Here is a 9,460-nt window from a genome sequence, read left to right as displayed (position 1 = left end):
AAGGATTTATTTCTGGACTCTCAATTCTGTTCTACTTGTTTATTGGTCTGTTTTTATGCCAGTATACTTTCTTGTTTTGAGCATGAGGGCTTTGTAGTATAGTTTCAAATCAAGAAGTGTAATTTCCCATCTTCATTCTTTCTCAGAACTGCTTTGATTATTTGTTGTCTTTTATGGTCTCATATAAATTTTAGGATTCTTTACTTACTTCTGTAAAAAAATAATGTTGGATTTTTTTTTAAGATTTTTAATTTATTTATTTGACAGAGAGAGATGACAAGCAGGCAGAGAGGCAGGCAGAGAGAGAAGAGGAAGCAGGCTTCCTGCTGAGCAGAGAGCCTGATGCGGGGCTCGATCCCAGGACCCTGGGATCATGACCTGAGCCGAAGGCAGCGGCTCAACCCACTGAGCCACCCAGGCACCCCTAACATTGGATTTTTGATAGGAATTGGATTTACAGATGGTTTTCGGTAGTATGGACATTTTAACAATGTTAATTCTTACCATTCATAAATATGAGCTATCTTTCCATTTGTGTCTCCTTCAATTTCTTTATCAATGTCATAGTTTATGGAGTACAGATCTTTCATCTTCTTAGTTAAATCTATTCCTAAGTATTTTTTACTTTTTTTTTTTTTTTTTTTTTAATTTTTTATTTTTTATAAACATATATTTTTTATATACATTATTTTTTACTTTTGATGCTATTGTGAATTAGATTGTTTTCTTTATTTTTTTCAGATAGTTCATCATTAGAGTGTTAAAATGCTCCTGTCTTGTGCTTACTTTGGCAGCACATATACTAAAATTGGAATGATGCAGAGAAGATTAGCGTGATCACTGAACAAGGATGACATGAAAAACTGGGAAGCATTCCATATTAAAAAAAAATGAAACAAAACAAAATTCTTGTCTTTTATATATTGATCTTGTATTTGGCAGCTTTACTAAATTTGTTTATTCAAATTTTTTTGTGAAGTTTTTAGGATTTTTTAACATGTAAGTTCATGTTATCCAAAAAAAGAAAATTTTACTTCTTCCTTTTTTTTTTTTTTTTGGAGTCTCTTATTTCTTTGTGTTCCTTGTTTCTCTGGCTAGGACATCCAGTACTATGTCAAATGAGAGTAGTGAAAGTGGAAACACTTGTCTTTCTTCTGATCTTTAAGGGGAAAACTTTCAAACGTTTTTGATTGAATATGAGATTAGCTCTGGGCTTGCAATATGTGTTTTTTCTTTAATGGATTTTTTAAATTATTTTTAAAAATTTTTTTTATAAACATATAATGTGTTTTTATCCCTAGGGGTAAAACACCAGGTTCACACATTTCACAGCACTCACCATCACTCACCATAGCACCTGCCCTCCCCAATGTCCATACCCCCACCATCCTCTCCCAACACACCTCCCCCCAGCAACCCTCAGTCTGTTTTGTGAGATTCAGTCTTTTATGGTTTGTCTCCCTCCCAATCCCATCTTCTTTTATTTTTCTTTTCATACGCCCGAAACCGCCTATGTTGCATCTCCACTTCATCATATCAGGGAGATCATATGATAGTTGTCTTTCTCAGATTGATGTATTTCGCCAAGCATAATACCCTCTAGTTCCATCCATGTCATCACAAATAGCAGGATTTCATTTCTTTTGATGGCTGCATAGCATTCCATTGTACATATATACCACATCTTATTTATTGATTCATCTGTTGAAGGACATTTAGGTTCTTTCCATAGTTTAAGTATTGTGGACATTGCTGCTATAAACATTTGGGTGCATGTGCCCCTTCAGAATGCCACGTTTGTATCTGTAGGGTATATACCCAGTACTACAAGCACTGGGTCATAGGGTAGTTCTATTTTCAGCTTTTTGAGGCACGTCCACGCTGTTTTCCAGAGTGGTTGCACCAGCTTGCATTCCCACGTACAGTGTAGGAGGGTTGCCCTTTCTCCACATCCTCGCCAGCATCTGTCATTGACTGACTTGTTCATTTTAGCCATTCTGAACGGTGTGAGGTGGTATCTCATTCTGGTTTTGATTTGTATTTCCCTGATGCCGAGTGAGGTGGAGCATTTTTTCATGTGTCTGTTGGCCATTTGGATGTATTCTTTGCAGAAATGTCTGTTCATGTCCTCTGCCCATTTCTTCATTGGATTATTTGTTCTTAGGGTGTTGAGTTTGATAAGCTCTTTATAGATTTTGGATACTGGCCCTTTATCTGGTATGTCATTTGCAAATATCTTCTCCCAGATAACTTCTGACAGTCATCTTTTGGCTTTGTTAACTGTTTCCTTTGCAGTGCAAAAGCTTTTTGATCTGATGAAATCCCAATAGTTCATTCTTGCCCTTGCTTCCCTTGCCTTTGGCGATGTTCCTAGGAAGAAGTTGCTGCTGCTGAGGTCAAAGAGGTTGCTACCTGTTCTCTCCTCAAGGACTATGATGGATTCCTTTCTCACATTATGCTTCTTCATCCATTTCCAGACTATTTTAATGTATGGAGTAAGGAAATGGTCCAATTTCATTTTTCTGCTTGTGGCTGTTCAATTTTCCAAACCCCAAGGCCAACGGCTCCTTCTCTACCCCGGCGGCGGCGTGCTGTGCCTTCCCCAGACTTGCTCCTGGGGAGCGTAGTGACAGACGTGTGCAACCATGCTTCTCTCTCAGGCAGAGGGGAAGCTAGGGCAAAGAGTATTTCGCTCCATGCGGGTATCTTCCACAGTGCTACGGAAACTAACTCAGGCAAGCAGCAGCATCCCCAAACCCAACCCTGGTTTCCCAACGAATGCTGTGCTTTCCCAGGGGAGATGCCCAGGCAAAGAGGATTTCGCTCCACGTGGGATTATTACACCGTGCTGTGGAGACTAGGGAAGAGCCCCGGGAGAGCTGGTGCCTCTTGGGCCTTTCTTTCCCGGGCTCCAAGTTCGCGCCCGGGGTTCACCTTGCTAAGCCGAACTAAGCAGACACAGTCACAACCCTGCAGCAGCCTCCGTGGCCTAGCATGGCACTCTATGCCTATTACCATCTCCTGGCGTAGGTAAGGCTTTGCCTTTTGCTCCGGCGCTCAGGCAGACACGGGGTCTAGGCCAGTGCTTTCACCACAGGAGAGAGGAGGCGAAAGGATCCCTGCACATGGCCCGGGCACTGGGATGGGGAACTGTGGGGGACTGTCTCCACTCCTGCCCAGGCACACCCCCTGCCACCCACCATGCTGCAACATCTTGGTGGAAGGTGGCATCTGACTGCCCGTTTCTCCATGGGGTTGTTTCTGCGAGTTGGTGATGATGTGGAGCAACAGGAATGTTCTTCCATGTCTATTGAGAATAAAGAATGGAAAACAACTTGGCAGTTTCTTACAAAACTAAACATATTCTTGCCAGATGATTCAGCAGTAGCAGCTCTTGGTATTTATCCAAAGAAGATGAAATCTATACCCACAAAGATGTCTATAGTAGTTTTATTCATAAGTGACAAAAGCTTGGAAGCAACCAAGATATCCTTCCATAAATGAAAGGTCAAATAAAGTGTAGTACATGCAAACAATGGAATATTATTTAATGCTAGAGAAATGAATTACCAAGCTATGAAAAGATATGGATATAAATATTTAATAAAAATTTGATTTTAGGCTTCTACCAGTCTATCAATAGTATTAGTATATTTTAACAGTGAATGCTCAGCATTCATAAATTTACCTAATAAAATATTTTGGGTTCAATATTTTAAATACTTCAACCTCTATGATTATATTCCTAATAATTTTGAATTGGGGTAAATAAACCTTAATTTTTGTAACTTGTTTCTTATTGCAAAAGAGCTCAATGAAATTTTAGAAAATAAAAATTTACAAAAAAAAGTTTAGTTTACTATTGCCAAATAATTTAAAACTTTATCTTATATTCAAATACATATATTTTTCTAAATGGATTTATATGCTACTAAAACGAAAACTTTTTGTTATACTAGATTTCATATCATGCAATCAATGCCAGCAATCCATCTGGCAATGATTTGTCTTAAATAGAGTTAAGATGGGTGTTATTACAATGCAAGATGGAAACAAAGATAGTATAACAATTGGTGTTACATAACTTTTCCGTTTTGATCAAGTTACTAATCTACAAAAGGGTTTTATCAGTGACAGACTTGGGAATTTAACAAAACTTTTAAACTAGCATGTGCGACTCATTCCTCAAAAACAACACAATCAATAACACTTCATTTAGATTAAATCATGACTATTTCTCCATTTGAATAAAAAAGGTAGCAACCCCAATAAGTTTATTGAACATGAAAAGTTGAAATGCTATAATGCTCCTAAGGAATTAAATGATCCAGTCATGAATTACAAAAAAAGGATATAAATTACCAAAGTGTTTGTATAATTGTAATGTACAACTGCCCATTATCGTTCAATAGTGTAGGCTTGTACAAGAACTCTATAAAGAACTCCACTTCTAAACTGTGGAAAATATGTTCTCTTTCCCCCTATATACAACAAATTAAGCCATTCATTTAGCTTTTAAAATATCCACTTAATACAGGCTTTTTACACATTTGAACAGGCAGCAGGGCTCTATTCTGATTGCTTATATCTGAAGGATAGACTTCTAGCGTAAGAGGTAAAGCCCATAAAGGAGCCCAATAATAACAACAAAATACAGTTTAGTGAGCCCTTACAATCTGCCAGCTACCTTTCTGGGAATACTTCAATTAATAAAACATATAAAATACCTGACCACAAAGAGCTTACATTCTTTTGAAATATAATAGTGAAATAAACCCATAATAGAGGGGTACCTCGGTGGCTCAGTCCTTTGGGTGACTGCCTTTGGCTTGGGTCATGATCTCAGGGTCCTGGGATGTAACTCCCCAGCAGGCTTTCTAGGCAGTGGGGTGTTTTCTTCTTCCTCTGCGCACCCTCCCAATTCTCTCTCTCTCTGTCTCAAATAAGAAAATAAACCAGTAATAGAATAATGATTGATGGTTGATGGTGATAAGTGTTACAAAGAAATACAAGAAAGGTTAAAGCCATTGGAGAATGCTGGGATGAAAGTTAATTTTATTTTGTGTTGGGTGGTTATATCTCATTTATGAGATGTTATTTGCACAAAGACCCAGGAAGTGAAGGAGAGTGTTATGCAAATATTAAAGGAAAAGATTGCTCTAGGCAGAGCAAGTAAGTATATAGACTTTGTGTGAACAGCTTGTCTGTTACTTTTGAGGAAAAGCAAGGAGGCCAATGAGGAGTTCATAGTGGTGGAGAGAGGAAGAACGTATTGATGTATGACCTTCTAGTACATTGAAACACCTTCAGTTTTTATTTAATATGAAAGGGGAAGATACCAAAAGACTTTCAACAGCAGAATAAAATCATCTGACTTGATTTTTAGGTTAAATTGCTGTACCAAAATAAATTTGCAGGGAGAAAGGAGTGCAGTATGTGTGGAAGTGGGGTTATCAATCAAGTCAATAATTCAGGAACATATGATGGTGTTTTGAGCATGCTGGGTGGTAATAGAAGTGGTGAGGTATGGTTTTCATTTTGTATATATTTTGATGGTGAATATTCTGGTGAACAGGATGGGGTATGTGCAGGACAGACAATATCAACATTTATTTTACCTGCACAAACAGAAGTGTGGAGTCTTCATTCCCTGATATGGAGAGAACTCTGAGTTCAAAGGTTCTTTCTCATTAAATGGCATAGTGATGATGAGGATTTAGTCAGACAGTTAAAGAGAGCAGTAAGCATAGTGTTAAGCGGTAAGACATTATAATACATTTGAACATCAAAAAACGTTGTATTGGATCATTTGTTTATGTGGGGTCCTGATAGAGGTAAAGAAGACTGCTATATGATCCAAAGGGGCACGTGCACCAAATATTTATAGCAGTAATATCCACAATAGCCAAACTATGGAAAGAACCTAGATGTCCATCAACAAATGAATCATATATATATATATATATATATATATATATATATATATATATATATACATACACACGATGGAATACTATGCAGCCATAAAAAGAAATGAAATCTTGCCATTTGCGTTGACATGGATGGAACTGGAGGGTATTATGCTTAGCAAAATAAGTCAACCAGAGAAAGACACTATCATATGATCTCCCTGATATGAGGAAATGGAGGTGCAATGTGGGGGGTTTGGGGGACAGGAAAAGAGTAAATGAAACAAGATGGGATCGGGAGGGAGACAAACCATAAGAGACTCTTAATCTCACAAAACAAACTGAGAGTTGCCGGGGGGTTGGGGAGGGTAGGGAGAGGGTGGTGGGGTTATGAACATGGGGAGCGTATGTGCTGTGGTGAGTGCTGTGAAGTGTGTAAACTTGGCGATTCACAGACCTGTACCCCTGGGGCTAATAATACATTATATGTTAATTAAAAAGAAGAAGAAGAAGAAGAAGAAGACTACTATAAATCAAATGCTATGGTTTTCAGCAAAGAGTGTGTAATCAGGCATATTTTATTAAAGTAACCAAGTAAAATGATGGTCGAAAATTGGAATAACAGAAAACATAAAAATCAGAGATTTTAAAAAGAGATATGGGACAGTGTAGAGAATATAGTCAATGATATTATAATAGTGTTATATGGTGACAGATGGTGGCTATATTTGTAGTGATCATAGAATAATGTATGGAGATACTGAAAACCTGAAACCAATGTAACACTGAGTATCAACTACACTCAAATAAAAAAAAAATAGTAAAAAGAAAACATTTTAATTTAAAAGATAAAAAGAGGGACATATGACATATGATGTGAAGCATCTTTTTATATGCTTATTTGCCATCTGTAATATTTTCTTTTGTGAGGTATCTGCTAAGGTCTTTGGCTCATTTTTAATCAGGGTTTTCCCACATTGTTGAGTTTTAAGGGGTCTTTGTGTATTTTTGATTAACAGTCCTTTGCCAGATGTGTATTTTGAAAATTTTTTCTCATAGTCTGTGCTTTGCCTTTTCATTCTCTTGGCATTGTGTTTCACAGAGTAGACATTTTTAAATTCAGTGCTTGTGCTTTTGTAGCTAAAGTTATTTCCAAAACCAAGGTTATTTAAATTTTCTTCTATATTACCTTCTACATGTTTCATGTTTAGGTTTATAATCCAATCTGAGTTCATTTTTGTGAAGAGTGTATGATATCTGCCTGGATTTATTTTATTTTATTATTTTATTTTATTTTATATTTTTACATTTAGCTTCACCATTACTCCAGAACCATTTGTTTAAAAGATTGTATTTTGTTCTCTTGTATTGCTTTTGCTTTTCTATTAAATATAAAATATAATTGATAATATATATTCTGTTGCTTTAATCTAGTCTTTCTGTGGTATTACAATATCTTGCTTACAATTATCGTTATGGTAAACTTTTTTTAAAGATTTTATTCATTTATTTGACAGAGAGAGAGATCACAAATGGGCAGAGAGACAGCCAGAGAGAGAGATGAGGAGAAGCAGGCTCCCTGCTGAGCAGAGGGCCCAATACGGGACTCGATCCCAGGCCCCTGGGATCATGACCTGAGCCGAAGGCAGAGGCTTAACCCACTGAGCCACCCAGGTGCCCCATCATTATGGTAAACTTTGAAATCAGTCCTCAGTCTTTGTTCTCCTTCAACACTATGTTGACTATCTTGAGTCTTTGCCTCTCCATATAAACTTTAAAATAAGTTTGTTAATATTAAAAAAAAAAGAACTTGCTGGAATGCATTAATTGTATAGATAAACTTGGAAACCAGTGACCTCTTGAGCTTAGCAGGAGATAGACCATGGACATCAGTTGTCACAGTGGTGCCTCTGGCAGAACCTATTGCAAATCCCTAGGCAAAATGAGACCTCAAGGATCTGAGAGAATGTCTAAGAAGTACTTGATACATCCCTTGGGTATGGTTTATTGAAGTGTCCACCTGTCTGAAAGCTGGGGAATCTAGATAAGGGAGGGAAAATTAGTTATGATAAAACATATCAACAACCATCAATAAATTTTGTAAAACTAATTGTCATGGCTCATATACAATATGACCAACAGAGGGACCATCAGAAGGAAAGCATCAGTTATGTTTATTGTGAAATTTTTTATTCAAAATAAAGCAATGTGAGGGGAAGACACAATGAGAAAATTACCATTTTTTAAATGGTAAACTTCTTACAAAATGGAATAGGTTTTATATTCTAAGTAGTATATTGAAAAGTAAAACATTGGGGCGCCTGGGTGGCTCAGTGGGTTGGGCTGCGGCCTTCGGCTCGGGTCATGATCTCAGGGTCCTGGGATTGAGCCCCGCATCGGGCTCTCTGCTCCGCCTGGAGCCTGCTTCCCTCTCTCTCTCTCTCTCTCTGCCTGCCTCTCTGCCTACTTGTGATCTCTGTCTGTCAAATAAATAAATAAAATCTTAAAAAAATAAAAAGAAAAGAAAAGTAAAACATTAAAAAATAAAATTTTAATGAAAAAAATTATGTAATTTTTAAAAAAGGTTAAAAATAGCAGAACCATTTTTCTTATAACTGGAAAATACATTCTATATATATCTATCAAAAATAACTTGTCATGGGGATGCCTGGGTGGCTCAGTGGTTTAAAGCCTCTGCCTTCGGCTCAGGTCATGATCCCAGGATCCTTGGATCGAGTCCCACATCGGGCTCTCAGCTCAGCAGGGAGCCTGCTTCCTCCTCTCTCTCTCTGCCTGACTCTGCCTAATTGTGATCTCTGTCAAATAAATAAATAAAATATTTTATAAAAAATATTAAAAAAAATAACTTGTCATGTCTGGAATCAGGAGCATATGGAAAAAAATAATATCTGAGGACAATACTTCTGCCATGTTTTGTGCCTTGTTAATATTTTTAAACAGTCAGGCACCTTTTAGCTTTAATAAAATACCTGCTAAGATACCAGCAGTGCCTTTTGGAGCCCTATGACTACAAAAATTAATTGCAAATATTCAAAATGTTTACTATGGTGTCACTATTTAGGGCCACCACCAAGTATGTTTCAGAAGTAAGCATAACTGTTACTCTTCCATAAGGCAAAAGGGCATATTTTCAGGAGTTCCATCTGCTGTACCAGGAGGTGAATCAAGTAATGATTTTTGTCTATAAAATAAGTCACTTTTCAATCTAACATTCCTCATTCCACATTATAATAATAAAAACTAGGAGGAGACTAAAACAAACAAACAACTACAACTACAACTACAACAACCAGCTTTTCCTTCAGTGGAAAAGTAAATAGAAACTTAGGAGTAGCCTGAAATTTATTTTTAAATATTTTTAAGATAAACGTTTTTGTTAGAAAACCATATATTTTATATTACTAAGAAATAACAGGCAAAGTTTCATTAACTTCTAAAAAGTCTAGTTACTTCTATTTATCTATTAACTCATCTCTTTATGAAGTAGAACATGATCACACCTATTGTATCTACCCAAGTTTGTATGCTTT

At 36.8% G+C, this 9,460-nt stretch overlaps 1 non-coding gene across 1 annotated transcript; it reads left to right on the top strand.

The window, feature by feature from the left end:
- Positions 1-778: 778 nt before the first annotated feature.
- LOC131840000 (U6 spliceosomal RNA) lies at positions 779-885 on the top strand. The gene has a single exon (XR_009357120.1). It is a non-coding gene; the product is annotated as a U6 spliceosomal RNA (small nuclear RNA).
- Positions 886-9,460: the final 8,575 nt, after the last annotated feature.

Source organism: Mustela lutreola, chromosome 8 (assembly GCF_030435805.1).
Source record: "Mustela lutreola isolate mMusLut2 chromosome 8, mMusLut2.pri, whole genome shotgun sequence".
Taxonomy (NCBI): Eukaryota; Metazoa; Chordata; class Mammalia; order Carnivora; family Mustelidae; genus Mustela; species Mustela lutreola.
This window is presented reverse-complemented; position numbering and strand designations above follow the sequence as displayed.